At 46.5% G+C, this 24,717-nt stretch overlaps 1 protein-coding gene across 8 annotated transcripts in view; it reads right to left on the reverse strand.

Annotated features, from left to right (window-relative positions):
• LOC115123975 (muscleblind-like protein 1) overlaps positions 1–24,717 on the reverse strand; it is a 117,405-nt gene that overhangs the window by 77,717 nt on the left and 14,971 nt on the right. Inside the window, exon 1 of one of the 8 annotated variants that reach the window (XM_065013689.1) lies at positions 23,278–23,867. The exons of 3 other annotated variants lie outside the window; for them this stretch is intronic. The gene's annotated coding sequence lies outside the window, so the exon portion shown is untranslated. Of the gene's footprint in view, positions 1–23,277; positions 23,868–24,717 lie in introns of those variants that run through there. 4 more of the 8 variants (XM_065013684.1, XM_065013688.1, XM_065013691.1 and 1 more) reach the window with 4 other exon arrangements.

Below are 24,717 nucleotides of genomic sequence, written 5' to 3' on the forward strand. Positions count from 1 at the left end.
ACATTGACTCTGTACCCCCTGTATATAGCCTCCACATTGACTCTGTACCCCCTGTATATAGCCTCCACATTAACTCTGTACCCCCTGTATATAGCCTCCACATTGACTCTGTACCCCTGTATATAGCCTCCACATTGACTCTGTCCCCCTATATATAGCCTCCACATTGACTCTGTACCCCCTGTATATAGCCTCCTCATTAACTCTGTACCCCTGTATATAGCCTCCACATTGACTCTGTACCCCCTGTATATAGCCTCCACATTGACTCTGTACCCCCTATATATAGCCTCCACATTGACTCTGTACCCCCTGTATATAGCCTCCTCATTAACTCTGTACCCCCTGTATATAGCCTCCACATTAACTCTGTACCCCCTGTATATAGCCTCCACATTGACTCTGTACCCCCTGTATAGAGCCTCCTCATTAACTCTGTACCCCTGTATATAGCCTCCACATTGACTCTGTACCCCCTGTATATAGCCTCCACATTAACTCTGTACCCCTGTATATAGCCTCCACATTAACTCTGTACCCCCTGTATATAGCCTCCTCATTAACTCTGTACCCCCTGTATATAGCCTCCACTTTAACTCTGTACCCCCTGTATATAGCCTCCACATTAACTCTGTACCCCCTGTATATAGTCTCCACATTGACTCTGTACCCCCTGTATATAGCCTCCACATTAACTCTGTACCCCTGTATATAGCCTCCTCATTAACTCTGTACCCCCTGTATATAGCCTCCACATTAACTCTGTACCCCCTGTATATAGCCTCCTCATTAACTCTGTACCCCCTGTATATAGCCTCCTCATTAACTCCGTACCCCCTGTATATAGCCTCCACATTAACTCTGTACCCCCTGTATATAGCCTCCTCATTAACTCTGTACCCCCTGTATATAGCCTCCACATTAACTCTGTAACCCCTGTATAGAGCCTCCACATTGACTCTGTACCAGTACCCCCTGTATATAGCCTCCGCATTGACTCTGTACCCCCTGTATATAGCCTCCTCATTAACTCTGTACCCCCTGTATATAGCCTCCACATTAACTCTGTACCCCCTGTATATAGCCTCCACATTGACTCTGTACCCCCTGTATATAGCCTCGCTACTGTTACTTTACTGATGCACTTTAATTATTTGTTATTTAATATATTTTACTTATCTATTTTTTACTTAACACATGTTTTTCTTAAAACTGCATTGTTGGTTAAGGGCTTGTAAGTAAGCATTTCACTGTGAGGTCTACTACACCTGTTGTATTCAGCATTTCACTGTGAGGTCTACTACACCTGTTGTATTCAGCATTTCACTGTGAGGTCTACTACACCTGTTGTATTCAGCATTTCACTGTGAGGTCTACTACACCTGTTGTATTCAGCATTTCACTGTGAGGTCTACTACACCTGTTGTATTCAGCATTTCACTGTGAGGTCTACTACACCTGTTGTATTCAGCATTTCACTGTAAGGTCTACTACACCTGTTGTATTCAACGCATGTGACATAACATTTGATTTGATTTGATTTGTGGTGTGTACGTGATGTTAGAGACAGGTTCACTCCTCTGTGTGTAGGACTATGGTGGGGAGGTGGCACCAGTTGTGTAGCCTAGCCTGCTATTTTGGACAGCCTGACAATATGGAGCACAGCCTGACAACATGGAAAGTTACAACAGTCGAGGCTATGTGTTATTTGTGCAGGCTGGCGTAGGAGTTACCATTGTGACTAAACCGCTAGCAATGCCTCGCAGTCCACAAAAACGTAGGGTGTGGTTCACAGTTATGATACAGCTTCCTGAGGAATGACTGGACGCTGGATAGATTATTAGCCTAGCGCTGCTAAGGCTTCCTAAGGAATGACTGGACGCTGGATAGATTATTAGCCTAGTGCTGCTAAGGCTTCCTGAGGAATGACTGGACAGTGGAAAGATTATTAGCCTAGCGCTGCTAAGGCTTCCTGAGGAATGACTGGACAGTGGAAAGATTATTAGCCTAGCGCTGCTAAGGCTTCCTGAGGAATGACTGGACACTGGATAGATTATTAGCCTAGCGCTGCTAAGGCTTCCTAAGGAATGACTGGACGCTGGATAGATTATTAGCCTAATGCTGCTAAGGCTTCCTGAGGAATGACTGGACGCTGGATAGATTATTAGCCTAGCGCTGCTAAGGCTTCCTGGGGAATGACTGGACAGTGGAAAGATTATTAGCCTAGCGCTGCTAAGGCTTCCTGAGGAATGACTGGACGCTGGATAGATTATTAGCCTAGCGCTGCTAAGGCTTCCTGAGGAATGACTGGACGCTGGATAGATTATTAGCCTACCGCTGCTAAGGCTTCCTGAGAAATGACTGGACGCTGGATAGATTATTAGCCTAGCGCTGCTAAGGCTTCCTGAGGAATGACTGGATGCTGGGTAGATTATTAGCCTAGCGCTGCTAAGGCTTCCTGAGGAATGACTGGACGCTGGATAGATTATTAGCCTAGCGCTGCTAAGGCTTCCTGAGGAATGACTGGGCGCTGGATATATTATTAGCCTAGCGCTGCTAAGGCTTACTGAGGAATGACTGGACGCTGGATAGATTATTAGCCTAGCGCTGCTAAGGCTTCCTGAGGAATGACTGGGCGCTGGATAGATTATTAGCCTAGCGCTGCTAAGGCTTCCTGAGGAATGACTGGACGCTGGATAGATTATTAGCCTAGCGCTGCTAAGGCTTCCTGAGTAATGACTGGACGCTGGATAGATTATTAGCCTAGCGCTGCTAAGGCTTCCTGAGGAATGACTGGACGCTGGATAGATTATTAGCCTAGCGCTGCTAAGGCTTCCTGAGGAATGACTGGACGCTGGATATATTATTAGCCTAGCGCTGCTAAGGCTTCCTGAGGAATGACTGGACGCTGGATAGATTATTAGCCTAGCGCTGCTAAGGCTTCCTGAGGAATGACTGGACGCTGGATAGATTATTAGCCTAGCGCTGCTAAGGCTTCCTGAGGAATGACTGGACGCTGGATAGATTATTAGCCTAGCGCTGTTATTAGCTAGGTGCTGCTTGAGCTCGTGCTGCAGCTACAGTCACAGAGGCTACATTCAAAGTTTGTTGCAGCGGACAGCGTCTTCAGAAAGCACTCACACCCCTTGAAATTTTTAACATTTAGTTGTGTTACAGCCTGAATTTAAAATGGATTAAACTGAGATTTTGTGCCACTGTCCTACACACATTACCCCATAATGTCAAAGTGGAATTATGTTTTTAGAGTGCCAAATTTTAAACACAGATTCAACAACAAAGACAAGGGAGGTTTTCCAATGCCTGGCAAAAAGAAGAGCACCATTTGGTAGATGCGTAAAAAAAAAACATTTTAAAAAGCTGACATTTTGAATATCCCTTTGAGCACGGTGAAGTTATTAATTACACTTTGTGTGGTGTATCAATATACTCAGTCACTACAAAAATATGGGCCTCCTAGGAAGGAGGTACGAGAGGAAGGACACTGCTCAGGGATTTCACCATGACACCAAAACAGTAACAGAGTTTAATGGCTGAGAGTTTAAAACTGAGGATGGATCAACAACATTGAAGTTACTTACCAAGACAACATTGAATGTTCCCAAGTGGCCTAGTTACAGTTTTGACTTAAATCAGTTTGAAAATCTATGGCAAGATTTAAAAATGGCTGTCTAGCAATGATCAACAACCAACATGATAGAGCTTGAAGAATTAAAAAATATATATAATTTGCAAATATTGTACAATCCAGATGTGCAAAGCTCTTAGAGACGCTGAGGCAATCGCTGAGATTCTAACAGGCATTGACTCAGGGGTGTGAATACTTATGTAAATAATATATTTCTGTATTTCATTTTCAATAAATTAGCAAAAAATTCTTCCCAAATCCCAGCGACCACACTAAAAAATATTGAATCCATTTAAAATTCAGGCTGTAACACAACAGTAAGAATTATTTCCGAAGGCAATGTACTTGCACTCTCCAAAGCACGTAAATGAAGCATACAAATGATGAATATCTGAAGAATAGTGTGCATAATGGGAGCAAAGAACTGAAATATTCTGAGCTGTTAGCCAAACTATTTGCATGTGCTAACAAAACTAACCTAGCGTGGAATGAGGACCCTAATTGAGCTGTCCTGAGAGCTGCCTGTATCTGCCACTCATAGAAAGAAAACGCCTCAGCAGTTCATTTCCCTCTTCTTTAGTACAGGAGAGGAGCATCCAGTTTCAGCATAATGAAAGAGTCAAAGTCAGGATGATGATGTGCCGAAATAGGCCTTCGAAGTGGAGGTGCCGGAGGAAGCACAATACCACGGCCATGGCTGTTTGGTTTAAATAGGCCTTCGAAGTGGAGGGTGCCGGAGGAAGCACAATACCACGGCCATGGCTGTTTGGTTTAAATAGGCCTTCGAAGTGGAGGTGCCGGAGGAAGCACAATACCACGGCCATGGCTGTTTGGTTTAAATAGGCCTTCGAAGTGGAGGGTGCCGGAGGAAGCACAATACCACGGCCATGGCTGTTTGGTTTAAATAGGCCTTCGAAGTGGAGGTGCCGGAGGAAGCACAATACCACGGCCATGGCTGTTTGGTTTAAATAGGCCTTCGAAGTGGAGGTGCCGGAGGAAGCACAATACCACGGCCATGGCTGTTTGGTTTAAATAGGCCTTCGAAGTGGAGGTGCCGGAGGAAGCACAATACCACGGCCATGGCTGTTTGGTTTAAATAGGCCTTCGAAGTGGAGGGTGCCGGAGGAAGCACAATGCCATGGCTGTTTGGTTTAAATAGGCCTTCGAAGTGGAGGTGCCGGAGGAAGCACAATACCACGGCCATGGCTGTTTGGTTTAAATAGGCCTTCGAAGTGGAGGTGCCGGAGGAAGCACAATACCACGGCCATGGCTGTTTGGTTTAAATAGGCCTTCGAAGTGGAGGTGCCGGAGGAAGCACAATACCACGGCCATGGCTGTTTGGTTTAAATAGGCCTTCGAAGTGGAGGGTGCCGAAGGAAGCACAATACCACGGCCATGGCTGTTTGGTTTAAATAGGCCTTCGAAGTGGAGGTGCCGGAGGAAGCACAATACCACGGCCATGGCTGTTTGGTTTAAATAGGCCTTCAAGTGGAGGTGCCGGAGGAAGCACAATACCACGGCCATGGCTGTTTGGTTTAAATAGGCCTTCGAAGTGGAGGGTGCCGGAGGAAGCACAATACCACGGCCATGGCTGTTTGGTTTAAATAGGCCTTCGAAGTGGAGGTGCCGGAGGAAGCACAATACCACGGCCATGGCTGTTTGGTTTAAATAGGCCTTCGAAGTGGAGGTACCGGAGGAAGCACAATACCACGGCCATGGCTGTTTGGTTTAAATAGGCCTTCGAAGTGGAGGGTGCCGGAGGAAGCACAATACCACGGCCATGGCTGTTTGGTTTAAATAGGCCTTCGAAGTGGAGGGTGCCGGAGGAAGCACAATACCACGGCCATGGCTGTTTGGTTTAAATAGGCCTTCGAAGTGGAGGGTGCCGGAGGAAGCACAATACCACGGCCATGGCTGTTTGGTTTAAATAGGCCTTCAAGTGGAGGTGCCGGAGGAAGCACAATACCACGGCCATGGCTGTTTGGTTTAAATAGGCCTTCAAGTGGAGGTGCCGGAGGAAGCACAATACCACGGCCATGGCTGTTTGGTTTAAATAGGCCTTCGAAGTGGAGGTGCCGGAGGAAGCACAATACCACGGCCATGGCTGTTTGGTTTAAATAGGCCTTCGAAGTGGAGGGTGCCGGAGGAAGCACAATACCACGGCCATGGCTGTTTGGTTTAAATAGGCCTTCGAAGTGGAGGGTGCCGGAGGAAGCACAATACCACGGCCATGGCTGTTTGGTTTAAATAGGCCTTCAAGTGGAGGGTACCGGAGGAAGCACAATACCACGGCCATGGCTGTTTGGTTTAAATAGGCCTTCAAAGTGGAGGTGCCGGAGGAAGCACAATACCACGGCCATGGCTGTTTGGTTTAAATAGGCCTTCAAGTGGAGGGTGCCGGAGGAAGCACAATACCACGGCCATGGCTGTTTGGTTTAAATAGGCCTTCAAGTGGAGGGTGCCGGAGGAAGCACAATACCACGGCCATGGCTGTTTGGTTTAAATAGGCCTTCAAGTGGAGGGTGCCGGAGGAAGCACAATACCACGGCCATGGCTGTTTGGTTTAAACAGGCCTTCGAAGTGGAGGGTGCCGGAGGAAGCACAATACCACGGCCATGGCTGTTTGGTTTAAATAGGCCTTCGAAGTGGAGGTGCCGGAGGAAGCACAATACCACGGCCATGGCTGTTTGGTTTAAATAGGCCTTCGAAGTGGAGGGTGCCGGAGGAAGCACAATACCACGGCCATGGCTGTTTGGTTTAAATAGGCCTTCGAAGTGGAGGGTGCCGGAGGAAGCACAATACCACGGCCATGGCTGTTTGGTTTAAATAGGCCTTCGAAGTGGAGGGTACCGGAGGAAGCACAATACCACGGCCATGGCTGTTTGGTTTAAATAGGCCTTCGAAGTGGAGGTGCCGGAGGAAGCACAATACCACGGCCATGGCTGTTTGGTTTAAATAGGCCTTCGAAGTGGAGGGTGCCGGAGGAAGCACAATACCACGGCCATGGCTGTTTGGTTTAAATAGGCCTTCGAAGTGGAGGGTGCCGGAGGAAGCACAATACCACGGCCATGGCTGTTTGGTTTAAATAGGCCTTCGAAGTGGAGGGTGCCGGAGGAAGCACAATACCACGGCCATGGCTGTTTGGTTTAAACAGGCCTTCGAAGTGGAGGGTGCCGGAGGAAGCACAATACCACGGCCATGGCTGTTTGTTTTAAATAGGCCTTCGAAGTGGAGGTGCCGGAGGAAGCACAATACCACGGCCATGGCTGTTTGGTTTAAATAGGCCTTCGAAGTGGAGGGTGCCGGAGGAAGCACAATACCACGGCCATGGCTGTTTGGTTTAAATATCAGAGGAAGAGGAACAGGTTATGTTTAGAAATACGCATTGCACAACAAACAACGGCTTTTCATTCCAATAAGAGCAAACAGAGCATCAGTACACAATGAGATCTGACACCCACACAGTCTCTAAACACACACACACGCTGACATGTACCCTGTTGTGTGGCCCACACACACACAGTCTCTAAACACACACACACACACTGACATGTACCCTGTTGTGTGGCCCACACACACACAGTCTCTAAACACACACACACACACTGACATGTACCCTGTTGTGTGGCCCACACACACACAGTCTCTAAACACACACACACGCTGACATGTACCCTGTTGTGTGGCCCACACACACACAGTCTCTAAACACACACACACACACACGCTGACATGTACCCTGTTGTGTGGCCCACACACACACAGTCTCTAAACACACACACACACGCTGACATGTACCCTGTTGTGTGGCCCACACACACCAGTCTCTAAACACACACACGCTGACATGTACCCTGTTGTGTGGCCCACACACACACAGTCTCTAAACACACACACACACACACTGACATGTACCCTGTTGTGTGGCCCACACACACACAGTCTCTAAACACACACTGACATGTACCCTGTTGTTTGGCCCACACACACACAGTCTCTAAACACACACACACACACACGCTGACATGTACCCTGTTGTGTGGCCCACACACACACAGTCTCTAAACACACACACACACGCTGACATGTACCCTGTTGTGTGGCCCACACACACACAGTCTCTAAACACACACACACACGCTGACATGTACCCTGTTGTGTGGCCCACACACACCAGTCTCTAAACACACACACACACGCTGACATGTACCCTGTTGTGTGGCCCACACACACAGTCTCTAAACACACACACACACACTGACATGTACCCTGTTATGTGGCCCACACACACACAGTCTCTAAACACACACACACACGCTGACATGTACCCTGTTGAGTGTTTAAGCTGCCGTAAATGTCTGACTGTGTGGCCATGTGTGTAACCGTCAGAATGACGGTGTGTTTGTACACAGGGATGTGTTAAACTCATGAACAGACACATGGAGGATAACGGCTCCCCTCGTGGTCTAACGAGGAAGCTATCGACTCACATCTACATGTGTGTCTCATTGACTGTCAACAGGTGAAACTGCACACAGTAGAACAGACCTCCTATTGCTCTGCTTGTGGCATTTTAATGATACCGTATGGTGCACATAAGAAGCTCTTTGATCAGTACTAGGGCCAGGAGTTTTTCTGGCCTATGTCTCCTGATCAGGAAACTCTCCTGACCTTAGTTAGGTGACCTAGACCTAGGGGAGAATGGGCCCTCTCTCATTGAAGCCACAGAAGTTCAAGACCGACTGCGGTGTTGCAGGCATTGTTAGCAGAAAACAGGATCCCCTGTTATAGTGAATGGAAAAATTGTCATCTTCACGGTCAATCTTTGTGTAAATAAAATACACAAGATGTATTTTACACTGAACAAATACATAAACACAACATGCAACAATTTCAAAGATTTGACTGAGTTACAGTTCATATAAGGAAATCAGTCAATTGAAATAAATTAATATGCACCTGTTGGTCACAGATACTTTTTTTTTAAAGGTAGGGGTCTGGATCAGAAAACCAGTCAGTATCTGGTGTGACTACCATTTGCCTCATGCAGAACAACACATTTCCTTTGCATAGAGTTGATCAGACTGTTGATTGTGGTCTGTGAAAATGTTGTCCCACTCCTCTTCAATGGCTGTGCAAAGTTTCTAGATATTGGCGGGAACTGGAACACGCTGTCGTACATGTTGATCCAGAGCATCCCAAACATGCTCAATGGGTGGCATGGCTGGTGAGTATGCAGGCCATGGGAGAACTGGGACATTTTCAGCTTCCAGGAATTGTGTAGAGATCCTTGCGACATGGGGCCGTGCATTATCATGCTGAAACATGAGGTGATGGAGGCAGATGAATGGCACAACAATGGGCCTCAGGATTTCACCATGATATCTCTGTGTATTCAAAATGCCATTGATAAAATGCAATTGTGTTCGTTGTCCATAGCTTATGCCTGCCCACACCATAACCCCACCGCCACCATGGGGAACTCTGTTCACAGCGTTGACATCAGCAAACCGCTCGCCCACAAGACGCCATACAGACAGCGTGTCTGCCATCTGCCCAGTACAGTTGAAACCGGTTTTTAATCCATGAAGAGCACACACCTCCAGTATGCCAGTGGCCATCAAAGGTGAGCATTTTCCCACTGAAGTCATTTACAATGCAGAACTGCAGTCAGGTCAAGACCCTGTGAGTACAACAAGCATGCAGATGAGCTTCCCTGAGACCGTGTCTGACAGTTTGTGCAGAAATTCTGGTGGCTGGTGTCAGATCATACCGCAGGTGCAGAAGCTGGACGTGGAGGTCCTGGGTTAGCGTGGTTGCATGTGGTCTGCGGTTGTGAGACCGGTTGGACGAACTGCCAAATTCTCCAAAACCACATTGGAGGCGGCTTATGGTAGAGAAATTAATATTAAATTATCTGTCAACAGCTCTGGTGGACATTCCTGCAGTCAGCATGCCAATTACACTCTACCTCAAAATGAAAACAAAAATCTATGACATTGTGTTGTGTGACAAAACTGCACATTTTAGTGGCCTTTTATTGTCCCCAGCACAAAGTGCACAAATTGGTGCACAAAAGTTTTGAGAAATAAGCTTTTTGTGTGCATGAAAAATGTCTGGGATCTTTTATTTCAGCTCATGAAACATGGGACCAACACTTTAAATATTTACACATTGCATTTATACATGAAACATGGGACCAACACTTTAAATATTTACACATTGCATTTATATTATTGTGTAAAAATTGCACACATAAGGATAAATGAGTTGCTTATTGGCAGCCTGCGGTACCCTGGTCGGCCTTCAACTTGAGTTACTCAATGAGAGGGGACAGCACTGAGCTAGCCTGCAATGTCACTTCCTGGAGTAGTTTAGGATATTCAGTATATACAGTCATTGTCTAGACCCGGTGGCCTGGAAAACATTCCAGTCGGGGCATACTGTCAGGAAAAACTCCTGGCCCTAATCACTATATACACCCATGCCAACTTCTGTCTTAGTGTCTGTATTTCTGTCGACAGTATGTATGTCTGCCACTGAACCCTAACCTAATTTCCTTCCCTAACCTCATTTCCTTACCTAACCTCATTTCCTTCCATAACCTAATTTCCTTCCCTAACCTCATTTCCTTACCTAACCTCATTTCCTTACCTAACCTCATTTCCTTCCCTAACCTCATTTCCTTCCCTAACCTCATTTCCTTCCCTAACCTCATTTCCTTACCTAACCTCATTTCCTTCCCTAACCTCATTTCCTTCCCTAACCTAATTTCCTTACCTAACCTAATTTCCTTACCTAACCTCATTTCCTTACCTAACCTCATTTCCTTACCTAACCGCATTTCCTTACCTAGCATCATTTCCTTACCTAACCTCATTTCCTTACCTAACCTCATTTCCTTACCTAACCTAATTTCCTTACCTAATCTCATTTCCTTACCTAATCTCATTTCCTTACCTAACCTAATTTCCTTACCTAACATTATTTCCTTACCTAACATCATTTCCTTACCTAACACCATTTCCTTACCTAACATCATTTTCAATTTGCGGATCAATAAATTAGATCCATATATGAATTATCCCTTGGTAGGTCATGTTAGCACTGGTAACCAGGCTTATATAGAACCTGTAGTATAAATGTAAGTTTATGATGAGTTGAATCACCAGAAAGATTGTTGTAAGTTTTAAATAGCAATGAATCATATGATAAGTTATGATGTTTTAAAACTAACAATCAATCCTTAGTTACTACACAAGCCAGAGTGAGAGAGTGAGAATGAGAGAGAGAGAGATAGAGGGGAAGAGGAAGAGAGAGAGAAAGAGCATTGAGAGAGGTAGAGAGAGAGAGCGAGAAAGAGCGAGAGAGAGAGAGGGAAAGAGGAAGAGAGAGAGAAAGAGCATTGAGAGAGGTAGAGAGAGAGAGCGAGAGAGAGAGAGAAAGTGAGGGGTATCATTAAAAGTTATAGCCTGCTGTCTCTCTCTGAAGTGGATGTCTGGGGTTTCCCACAGGGGCTTGCAGGGCTGATGTAACATCATGGGTCCAGAACAACAACAACAACAACAGGACTGTGTTGACACATCTACCCTTTACCACACACACACATATGTTAGCACACACACATCTACCCTTTACCACACACACACACACACATCTATGTTAGCACACACACATCTACCCTTTACCACACACACACACACACACACACACACACACACACACACACACACACACACACACACACACACACATCTATGTTAGCACACACACATCTACCCTTTACCACACACACACACACATCTACCCTTTACCACACACACACACACACATCTATGTTAGCACACACACATCTACCCTTTACCACACACACACACACACACACACACACACATCTATGTTAGCACACACACATCTACCCTTTACCACACACACACACACACACATCTACCCTTTACCACACACACACACACACACATCTATGTTAGCACACACACATCTACCCTTTACCACACACACACATATCTACCCTTTACCAAACACGCACACTGTGGACTTCAGGAAACAGCAGAGGGAACACCCCCCTATCCATATCGATGGAACAGTAGTGGAGAGGGTAGCAAGTTTTAAGTTCCTCGGCATACACATCACAGACAAACTGAATTGGTCCACTCACACAGACAGCATCGTGAAGAAGGCGCAGCAGCGCCTCTTCAACCTCAGGAGGCTGAAGAAATTCGGCTTGTCACCAAAAGCACTCACAAACTTCTACAGATGCACAATCGAGAGCATCCTGGCGGGCTGTATCACCGCCTGGTACGGCAACTGCTCCGCCCTCAACCGTAAGGCTCTCCAGAGGGTAGTGAGGTCTGCACAACGCATCACCGGGGGCAAACTACATGCCCTCCAGGACACCTACACCACCCGATGTCACAGGAAGGCCATAAAGATCATCAAGGACATCAACCACCCGAGCCACTGCCTGTTCACCCCGCTATCATCCAGAAGGCGAGGTCAGTACAGGTGCATCAAAGCTGGGACCGAGAGACTGAAAAACAGCTTCTATCTCAAGGCCATCAGACTGTTAAACAGCCACCACTAACATTGAGTGGCTGCTGCCAACACACTGACACTGACACTGACTCAACTCCAGCCACTTTAATAATGGGAATTGATGGGAAATGATGTAAATATATCACTAGCCACAATGCTACCTTATATAATGTTACTTACCCTACATTATTCATCTCATATGCATACGTATATACTGTACTCTATATCATCGACTGCATCGTTATGTAATACATGTATCACTAGCCACTTTAAACTATGCCACTCTGTTTACATACTCATCTCATATGTATATACTGTACTCGATACCATCTACTGTATCTTGCCTATGCTGCTCTGTACCATCACTCATTCATATATCCTTATGTACATATTCTTTATCCCCTTACACTGTGTATAAGACAGTAGTTTTGGAATTGTTAGTTAGATTACTTGTTGGTTATTACTGCATTGTCGGAACTAGAAGCACAAGCATTTCGCTACACTCGCATTAACATCTGCTAACCATCTGTGTGTGACAAATAAAATTTGATTTGATTTGATGATTTGATTTGACACATATCTACCCTTTACCAAACACATCTACCCTTTACCAAACACATCTACCCTTTACCAAACACATCTACCCTTTACCAAACACATCTACCCTTTACCAAACACATCTACCCTTTACCAAACACATCTACCCAACACCATCATTAAGTTTGCCGACGACACAACCGTGGTAGGCCTGATCACCAATAACGATGAGACAGCCTATAGGGAGGAGGTCAGAGACCTGGCCGTGTGGTGCCAGGACAACAACCTCTCCCTCAACGTGATCAAGACAAAGGAGATGATTGTGGACTACAGGAAAAGGAGGACCGAGCACGCCCTCATTCTCATCGACGGGGCTGTAGTGGAGCAGGTTGAGAGCTTCAAGTTCCTTGGTGTCCACATCACCAACAAACTAACATGGTCCAAACACACCAAGACAGTCGTGAAGAGGGCACGACAAAACCTATTCCCCTCAGGAGACTGAAAAGATTTGGCATGGGTCCTCAGATCCTCAAAAGGTTCTACAGCCGCACCATCAAGAGCATCCTGACCGGTTGCATCACTGCCTGGTACGGCAATTGCTCGGCCTCCGACCACAAGGCACTACAGAAGGTAGTGTGTACGGCCCAGTACATCACCTGGGCCAAGCTTCCTGCCATTCAGGACCTCTATACCAGGCAGTGTTAGAGGTCCCCCCCACTCTTTTACACCACTGCTACTCTCTGTTATCATCTATGATAGTCACTTTAATAACTCTACCTACATGTACATATTACCTCAACTAACCGGTGCCACGGACATTGACTCTGTACTCTCTGTTATCATCTATGCATAGTCACTTTAATAACTCTACCTACATGTACATATTACCTCAACTAACCAGTGCCACGGACATTGACTCTGTACTCTCTGTTGTCATCTATACATAGTCACTTTAATAACTCTACCTACATGTACATATTACCTCAACTAACCGGTGCCCCCACACATTGACTCTGTACTCTCTGTTATCATCTATGCATAGTCACTTTAATAACTCTACCTACATGTACATATTACCTCAACTAACCAGTGCCACGGACATTGACTCTGTACTCTCTGTTGTCATCTATGCACAGTCACTTTAATAACTCTACCTACATGTACATATTACCTCAACTAACCGGTACCCCCACACATTGACTCTGTACTCTCTGTTGTTATTTTTACTGCTGCTCTTTAATTACTTGTTACTTTTATCTCTTCTTCTTATCCATATTTGTTTTAACTGCATTGTTGGTTAAGGGCTCGTCAGTAAGCATTTCACTGTAAGGTTTACATCTGTTGTATTCGGCGCGTGTGACTAATAAAGTTGGATTTGATTTGAAGGTGAGGTATAGAAAGGTATTGAAAACAGGGGTGTCAATCACTTTGACCTTTTTTGGAGAGAAAAAATATATTACTTGTTCAAAAATATATCTTTCTCTGAGCAATTGTTATTAGTAAAATAATATAATTTCCCCAAAAATGTTTTGCATACAATATAGCTCAGAATGTGTAATATGTATTTGATACAGTCATCTTTGCTCATCTTTCTCAAGGGTGTCAATCATTTCAGGCTCCACTGTGCATTGTCAGTGTAGGAATGTGTCTCTTCCAGAGATTTTAACCGATATACAAGGATGATTTTACACTCATGATTCTATTAGTAGCTTTGCATTTAAAGCTTTGCAGTAACAAAGTAACACGGTTGTCTTTAGGTCAGGCCACAGCTGAACCCTGTCTGGTATTTTTTTTGACGAACTCAGTGGCCTTGTTGCATGAGTGTCTGCTGTGAGATTGGAAAAGTTGGGAGTTCAACCCCCATCCTAGTCATACCAAAAACTGTAAAAAATGGGACCCAGTGCATCTCTGTTTGGCACTAAAGGATTACTTCTGGATTTTGGCAGTGAGGCCCTTTATCGACTTCACCTGTCAGATGAACTTGTGGATACCATTTGTATGTCACTATGTCCAGTATGAAGGAAGTTAGAGGTTGTTTTGTGAGCCAATGCTAACTAGCATTAGCGCAATGACTGGAAGTCTGTGATATACCCATAGACTTCCAGACATTGCGCTAACGCTAGTTAGCAATTGTGCTAACGCTAGTTAGCAGCTTCCTTCAAACCGCACTCAGAGACATAACAATAGTTTCCATGTGTTCATCTAACTCTGGGGAAGTAGATAAAAGCCCACATTACCAAAATCGCAAAGTATCCCTTTAAGAAAAAAGATTGGGGGTAAGGCCCTGCGATAGACTGGCGTCCTGTCCATGGGGTGTACTTGTACATCAAGCTGCCTCACGCTACATAAACAGGATATAGACTGCTGCTCCTATTTCAGCTTGCACAAGCCAAGGCTCCTTACTTACAGAACTTACAATTGTCTATAGGTCAGGTCACAGCTCAACCCTTCACTATTATTTATTTTTCAGTATGTTTTTAATTCATTCCAGGCATAATACTTCAAATCTACCGAGACAATGAAATCAGATAACCAGGTAAGCTGCCAGTAGTCTGGTTCAGTTACGGTCAACCTACCAAGCATTCACGGTTGGACCGTGTAGCAGTGGTGGAATTGCCGGCTACCTCAGTGCCATGACAGCATGGTATGGAGTGTGATATGGGTGTAATATGAGGTGTCACACGGCTACCTCAGTGCCATGACAGCATGGTATGGAGTGTGATATGGGTGTAATATGAGGTGTCACACGGCTACCTCAGTGCCATGACAGCATGGTATGGAGTGTGATATGGGTGTAATATGAGGTGTCACACGGCTACCTCAGTGCCATGACAGCATGGTATGGAGTGTGATATGGGTGTAATATGAGGTGTCACACGGCTACCTCAGTGCCATGACAGCATGGTATGGAGTGTGATATGGGTGTAATATGAGGTGTCACACGGCTACCTCAGTGCCATGACAGCATGGTATGGAGTGTGATATGGGTGTAATATGAGGTGTCACACGGCTACCTCAGTGCCATGACAGCATGGTATGGAGTGTGATATGGGTGTAATATGAGGTGTCACACGGCTACCTCAGTGCCATGACAGCATGGTATGGAGTGTGATATGGGTGTAATATGAGGTGTCACACGGCTACCTCAGTGCCATGACAGCATGGTATGGAGTGTGATATGGGTGTAATATGAGGTGTCACACGGCTACCTCAGTGCCATGACAGCATGGTATGGAGTGTGATATGGGTGTAATATGAGGTGTCACACGGCTACCTCAGTGCCATGACAGCATGGTATGGAGTGTGATATGGGTGTAATATGAGGTGTCACACGGTGCCATGACCTCAGTGCCATGATAGCATGGTATGGAGTGTGATATGGGTGTAATATGAGGTGTCACACGGCTACCTCAGTGCCATGACAGCATGGTATGGAGTGTGATATGGGTGTAATATGAGGTGTCACACGGCTACCTCAGTGCCATGACAGCATGGTATGGAGTGTGATATGGGTGTAATATGAGGTGTCACACGGCCACCTCAGTGCCATGACAGCATGGTATGGAGTGTGATATGGGTGTAATATGAGGTGTCACACGGCTACCTCAGTGCCATGACAGCATGGTATGGAGTGTGATATGGGTGTAATATGAGGTGTCACACGGCTACCTCAGTGCCATGACAGCATGGTATGGAGTGTGATATGGGTGTAATATGAGGTGTCACACGGCTACCTCAGTGCCATGACAGCATGGTATGGAGTGTGATATGGGTGTAATATGAGGTGTCACACGGCTACCTCAGTGCCATGACAGCATGGTATGGAGTGTGATATGGGTGTAATATGAGGTGTCACACGGCTACCTCAGTGGTAAACACGGTAATAACATGCCTGTAAACACAAAACCGTCACTATACTGAAGGCTTAACCTGTTAGTGGGAACCTCTCAGGCACTTAATCCTGTCCTCAGGGCAGAGCACAGATCATAGAGAGATACTGGGAAACATCCACACACACACACACTCACACACACACACACACACACACACATAAGTTTTAGAATTGTTAGTTAGATTACTTGTTGGTTATCACTGCATTGTCGGAACTAGAAGCACAACTAGAAGCACAAGCACAACTAGAAGCACAAGCATTTCGCTACACTCGCATTAACATCTGCTAACCATGTGTATGTGACAAATAAAATTTGATTTGATTTGATTTGACACACACAGAGTGCTAGGGCCAGACACACACACACACACACACACACACACACACACACACACACACACACACACACACACACACACACACACACACACACACACAGAGTGCACACACACCAGACACACACACACACACACACACACACACACACACACACACACACACACACAGAGTGCTAGGGCCAGACACACACACACACACACACACACACACTCACACACACACACACACACACACACACACACACACAGAGTGCTAGGGCCAGACACACACACACACACACACACAGAGTGCTAGGGCCAGACACACACACACACACACACACACACACACTCACACACACACACACACACACACACACACACACACACACAGAGTGCTAGGGCCAGACACACACACACACACCAACACACAGCGTATGTCAGCAATTTATTCAACGAGGGATTGAAGAACACAATACAGTTAAAAAATAAATATGTGTTTGCAATTTATTTTGCTGCTGTATTGCTCCCTTGTCAAATATATGTTTAATATCAGCAAGATCAAGTCATTCTACAGAGGAAAGCTCCAATCTACAGAGGAAAGCTCCATTCTACAGAGGAAAGCTCCATTCTACAGAGGAAAGCTCCATTCTACAAGGCAAAGCTCCATTCTACAGGGGAAAGCTCCATTCTACAGAGGAAAGCTCCATTCTACAGAGGAAAGCTCCATTCTACAAGGCAAAGCTCCATTCTACAGAGGAAAGCTCCATTCTACAGAGGAAAGCTCCATTCTACAAGGCAAAGCTCCATTCTACAGAGGAAAGCTCCATTCTACAGAGAAAAGCTCCATTCTACAGAGGAAAGCTCCATTCTACAAGGCAAAGCTCCATTCTACAGAGGAAAGCTCCATTCTACAAGGCAAAGCTCCATTCTACAGAGGAAAGCTCCATTCTACAGAGGAAAGCTCCATTCTACAGAGGAAAGCTCCATTCTACAAGGCAAAGCTCCATTCTACAGGGGAAAGCTACATTCTACAGAGGAAAGCTCCATTCTACAGAGGAGCTCCATTCTACAGAGGAAAGCTCCATTCTACAAGGCAAAGCTCCATTCTATAGAGGAAAGCTCCATTCTACAGAGGAAAGCTCCATTCTACAAGGCAAAGCTCCATTCTACAGAGGAAAGCTCCATTCTACAAGGCAAAGCTCCATTTTACAAGGCAAAGATCCATTCTACAGAGGAAAGCTCCATTCTACAAGGCAAAGCTCCATTCTACAGGGGAAAGCTCCATTCTACAGAGGAAAGCTCCATTCTACAGAGGAAAGCTACATTCCACAGAGGAAAGCTCCATTCTACAGAGGAAAGCTCCATTCTACAAGGCAAAGCTCCATTCTACAAGGCAAAGCTCCATTCTATAAGGCAAAGCTCCATTCTACAAGGCAAAGCTACATTCTACAGAGGAAAGCTACATTCTACAGAGGAAAGCTACATTCTACAGAGGAAAGCTACATTCTACAGAGGAAAGCTACATTCTACAGATGAAAGCTACATTCTACAGATGAAAGCTACATTCTACAGAGGAAAGCTACATTCTACAGAGGAAAGCTACATTCCACAGAGGAAAGCTACGTTCTACAGGGGAAAACTACATTTTACAAGGCAAAGCTCCATTCTACAGAGGAAAGCTACAATCTACAGAGGAAAGCTCCATTCCACAGAGGAAAGCTACATTCCACAGAGGAAAGCTACATTCTACAGGGAAAGCTACAAGATACATTCCACAGAGGGAAGCTACATTCTACAGAGGAAAGCTCCATTCCACAGAGGAAAGCTACATTCCACAGAGGAAAGCTACATTCTACAGAGGAAAGCTTCTACATTCCACAGAGGAAAGCTACATTCCACAGAGGAAAGGAAGGAAAGCTACATTCCACAGAGGAAAGCTACATTCCACAGAGGAAAACTACATTCCACAGAGGAAAGCTACATTCTACAGATGAAAGCTACATTCTACAGATGAAAGCTACATTCTACAGAGGAAAGCTACATTCTACAGAGGAAAGCTACATTCCACAGAGGAAAGCTACATTCTACAGGGGAAAATACATTCCACATTTTACAAGGAAAGCAAAGCTCCATTCTACAGAGGAAAGCTTCCACAGATCTCCATTCTACAGAGAAAGCTCCATTCCAAGGCAGATTCTACAAGGCAAAGCTCCATTCATTCCATTCTACAGAAAGCTACATTCTACAGAGGAAAGCTACATTCTACAGAGGAAAGCTACATTCTACAGAGGAAAGCTACATTCTACAGATGAAAGCTACATTCTACAGATGAAAGCTACATTCTACAGAGGAAAGCTACATTCTACAGAGGAAAGCTACATTCCACAGAGGAAAGCTACGTTCTACAGGGGAAAACTACATTTTACAAGGCAAAGCTCCATTCTACAGAGGAAAGCTACAATCTACAGAGGAAAGCTCCATTCCACAGAGGAAAGCTACATTCCACAGAGGAAAGCTACATTCTACAGGGGAAAGATACATTCCACAGAGGGAAGCTACATTCTACAGAGGAAAGCTCCATTCCACAGAGGAAAGCTACATTCCACAGAGGAAAGCTACATTCTACAGAGGAAAGCTACATTCCACGGAGGAAAGCTACATTCCACAGAGGAAAGCTACATTCCACAGAGGAAAACTACATTCCACAGAGGAAAGCTACATTCTACAGATGAAAGCTACATTCTACAGATGAAAGCTACATTCTACAGAGGAAAGCTACATTCTACAGAGGAAAGCTACATTCCACAGAGGAAAGCTACGTTCTACAGGGGAAAACTACATTTTACAAGGCAAAGCTCCATTCTACAGAGGAAAGCTACAATCTAGAGGAAAGCTCCATTCCACAGAGGAAAGCTACATTCCACAGAGGAAAGCTACATTCTACAGGGGAAAGATACATTCCACAGAGGGAAGCTACATTCTACAGAGGAAAGCTCCATTCCACAGAGGAAAGCTACATTCCACAGAGGAAAGCTACATTCTACAGAGGAAAGATACATTCCACAGAGGAAAGCTACATTCCACAGAGGAAAGCTACATTCCACAGAGGAAAACTACATTCCAAGAGGAAATCTACATTCCACAGAGGAAAGCTACATTCTACAGGGGAAAGCTACATTCCACAGAGGAAAGCTACATTCTACAGAGGAAAGCTACATTCCACAGAGGAAAGCTCCATTCCACAGAGGAAAGATCCATTCCACAGAGGAAAGCTACATTCCACAGAGGAAAGCTACATTCCACAGAGGAAAGGCAAAACCCACTATGCTAGTGTTTCCCAAACTCTTTTAGTTTTTTGCCCTAGTGTTACACGGCTGATTCATGAAGCTTTGTTTATATGAATCATCTGTGTAGTGGGAGGGCAAAAACTAAAATGTACACCCAGTGGGCCCAGGATCTAGTTTGGGAAACACTGCAATCAGCAGTGTATCTCTATCTGCCTGCCTCTGCCTGGACCAATGAAAACAATGTAACTCACAACAACTACATTCCTCATCAGTGCTTCAACCACAGACACCAGGAAACAATGGGGAAACCGACAGGGGAGGAGGAGAGGAGAAGGGAGGAGAGGTGGAGAGGAGAAGAGAGGAGAGGGGGAGAGGAGAATAGAGGAGAGGGGGAGAGGAGGAGAGGAGAAGGGAGGAGAGGAGAAGGGAGGAGAGGAGGAGAGGAGAAGGGAGGAGAGGAGAAGGGAGGAGAGGGGGAGAGGAGAAGAGAGGAGAGGAGGAGGGAGGAGAGGTGGAAAGGAGAAGGGAGGAGAGGGGGAGAGGAGAAGAGAGGAGAGGGGGGGAGGAGGAGAGGAGAAGAGAGGACAGGAGAAGAGGAGAAGAGAGGAGAAGAGAGGTGAGGAGAAGAGGAGAAGAGAGGAGAGGAGAAGAGAGGAGAGGAGAAGAGGAGAAGGCAATATAGACAGCAGTATTCATAAAGTATCTCAGAGGAAATCAAGAGGAAACTTAGAGAAGAAAAGAACAGAAGGGAGGAGAAAGGAGAAGAAGAGAGGAGAAGAGAGAGGAGAAGAGAGAGGAGAAGAGGAGAAGAGAGGAGAGGAGAGGAGAAGAGGAGAGGGGAAGAGAGGAGAAGAGGAGAGGGGAAGAAGAGAAGAGAGAGGAGAAGAGAGAGGAGAAGAGAGAGAAGAGAAGAGAGAGGAGAAGAGAGGAGAAGAGAGGAGAAGAGAGAGGAGAAGAGAGAGGAGAAGAGAAGCGAGGAGAAGAGAGGAGAAGAGAGAGGAGAAGAGAAGCGAGGAGAAGAGGAGAAGAGAGGAGAGAAGAGAGAGGAGAAGAGGAGAAGAGAGGAGAGAAGAGAGAGGAGAAGAGAGAGGAGAGGCCAGGACTGTAAAGTCTAAAGCCAGAGAAGGAGGGCTCAATGAAGATAGCTAGTAGCTACTGTTTCCCTTCAGCCCACAACCAGTCATAACGCTCCCTCGGTACGTCTTCTCATCATGACACACAGACAACAGGACAAACTTTACTCTTGAACACACACATGTTAAAACCATTACATGACATTATAACTGAATCTCTCTCAGCCGTTCAAAGTATGTTCTCACTTACTTAGCTACGGTTCAACAGCGTCGCGCCGCTACCTAGTAAAGACCATCCATTCTCTTGGGTCTCTCTCTTTCTCCATTCCTCCCTCTGTTTCTCACTTGTTCTCTCTTTCTCACACTTTCTCAGTTACTCCTTCTCTGTGAAACACACGCAGGCAGAGTCTCACACACTCCCACAGACAACCTCTCACACACTCCCACAGACACCCTCTCACACACTCCCACAGACAACCTCTCACACACTCCCACAGACACCCTCTCACACACTCCCACAGACAACCTCTCACACACTCCCACAGACACCCTCTCACACACTCCCACAGACAACCTCTCACACACTCCCACAGACACCCTCTCACACACTCCCACAGACAACCTCTCACACACTCCCACAGACACCCTCTCACACACTCCCCACACAGACACCACTCCCACAGACACCCTCTCACACACTCCCACAGACACACACACTCCCACAGACACCCTCTCACACACTCCCACAGACACCCTCTCACACACTCCCACAGACAACCTCTCACACACTCCCACAGACACCCTCTCACACACTCCCACAGACACCCTCTCACACACTCCCACAGACAACCTCTCACACACTCCCACAGACACCCTCTCACACACTCCCACAGACACCCTCTCACACACTCCCACAGACACCCTCTCACACACTCCCACAGACAACCTCTCACACACTCCCACAGACACCCTCTCACACACTCCCACAGACACCCTCTCACACACTCCCACAGACAACCTCTCACACACTCCCACAGACACCCTCTCACACACTCCCACAGACACCCTCTCACACACTCCCACACACCTCCCACAGACACCCTCTCACACACTCCCACAGACACCCTCCCACAGACACCCTCCCACAGATGACACCTCCCACACACTCCCACACACTCCCACAGATGCCCTCTCACACACTCCCACAGACACCCTCTCACACACTCCCACAGACACCCTCCCACACACTCCCACAGATGCCCTCTCACACACTCGCTCCTCTCCTTCCGTGACCCGGAATGTTTGGCAGGGTTCTACTGTACTGAAATACAGAGCTCGCCATATAAGGTAGCAGCAGCTCCACATGTCACACATCATTTACATGTAGCAGGCGGGGAGTTCACCTTACACACACACACACACACACACAGCACACACACGAGCGCGCGCTGCACACTAAAAACCACGCCACCCCCTTACGCTGGCGTTCAGAGCAGGGAGGAGAAAGAAACAGAACGAAAAGAAGGAAAGTAGAAAATAGGTCTTAAGTTTAGTCGTTAACCAAGCCTCTCTCTGGTTGGCTGGTTGGTTCCCAACATGTTGAGTTGTTGAGTCAGACAGAAGGAATGGATCTATTGATCTACTTCCCTGCTTCCCGGAGCAACCACGACCCACTATACACACACACACACACACAAGCGTTCCCCACAGGAAGAAGCTATTGAAGCTATTGTGTGACCTTCTATTTTTGGTCTGGTATGCGTTTTCTGTGTGTGTGTGTGTGTGTGTGTGTGTGTGTAAGGCATAACAAACAGATGTTACACACAGACGCAGGCAGAGCCTAAAGCTAACAAACCCCAGCATATCTTTCCTTTACAACAGGCTGGTCCCTTACTGCAGTCAAAAAGACAGTCCATCGCCTCGTCACAGAGAGAGAAGGAGAAAGAGAAATGAAGACGGAAACCCTTACCTCTCACATCGCTGTTGGGTTTGTGCGCGTGCATCCGTGTGTCTGTTGAGTGTGTATGTCTGTGTGTGTTCAGACAGGCCGTGACAGCAGAGCCCCAGGCACCGGCTGGACCATTCTCAGGCAGAGCAGAGAGGAGCGAGGGAGAGAAGCGAGGGAGGGAGAAGACCGGAGCGAGCGAGAGAGCGAGTGAACAAGCAAATGAGTGAAGGCGCCACGCGGAATAGTGTGGTGGGAGAGGAGGAGTGTCTTCCTCTGTGTGTGTGTGTGTGTATGTGTGTGTGTGTGTGTGTGTGTGTGTGTGTGTGTCTGTGTGTGTCTGTGTGTGTCTGTGTGTGTGTCTGTGTGTGTCTGTGTGTGTCTGTGTGTGTCTGTGTGTTGCTGGCTGGGCTCCGTGCGCTAGTGTCTCCCCTTCCCTACTGCTGTTGGTGGCTGTGATCTGTGATGTGTCTCTGGACGACCGACTGCTGCAGCCTGTGGAGAGCTGCACTCGCTGGACGGCTGGCTGCACTGTAGCAGCAACTGGAGAGGAGGAGTGGAGAGGAAGAATAGGGGGCGGCACCACTGACTGCGCTGCTGCAGCTTCCTGGCTGCTTCTCTCTCTCTCTCTCTCTCTCTCTCTCTCTCTCTCTCGGTCTGCTCGCTCCGCCCACTAGACCAACATCAGGAAGTGCTCTGTTACAGCAACACTGTTATTTTCAAGGAAGAGAGAGACAGAGAGAGATTAGGGGAGAGAGAAAGGAGGGAAGAGAGAGAGAGAGAGAGAGAGAGAGAGAGAGGAGGGAACAGAGAGAGAGAGGAGGGAAGAGAGAGAGGGAGAGAGAGAGAGAGGAGGGAACAGAGAGAGAGAGAGAGAGGGAGAGGAGGGAAGAGAGAGAGAGAGAGAGAGAGAGAGGAGGGAAGAGAGAGAGAGAGAGAGAGAGAGAGAGAGAGAGAGAGAGAGAGAGAGAGAGAGAGAGAGGAGGGAAGAGACAGATTGTGGAATAGATCAAGAGAGGAAAGAGTGGAAGAAAAGTGGGAGATAGAAGAGAGTGAGACATAGAAGAGGGGAGAGATAGAAGAGGATGAGAAATAGAAGAGGAGGAAAGATAGAAGAGGAGGAAAGATGGAAGAGGCGGAGAGATAGAAGAGGTGGAGAGATAGAAGAGGGGGAGACATAGAAGAGGGGAGACATAGAAGAGGGGGAGATAGAAGAGGGGGAGACAGAATAGGGGGAGAGATAGAAGAGGGGGAGAGATAGAAGAGGTCGAGAGATAGAAGATATAGATAGAAGAGAGGGAGAGATAGAAGAGGAGGAGAGATAGAAGAGGGGGAGACATAGAAGAGGGGGAGACATAGAAGAGGGGGAGATATAGAAGAGGGGGAGATATAGAAGAGTGGGAGACATCGAAGAGGGGGAGACATAGAAGAGGGGGAGACATAGAAGAGGGGGAGACATAGAAG

This window comes from Oncorhynchus nerka, linkage group LG9b, assembly GCF_034236695.1.
Source record: "Oncorhynchus nerka isolate Pitt River linkage group LG9b, Oner_Uvic_2.0, whole genome shotgun sequence".
In the NCBI taxonomy this organism is placed as follows: domain Eukaryota; kingdom Metazoa; phylum Chordata; class Actinopteri; order Salmoniformes; family Salmonidae; genus Oncorhynchus; species Oncorhynchus nerka.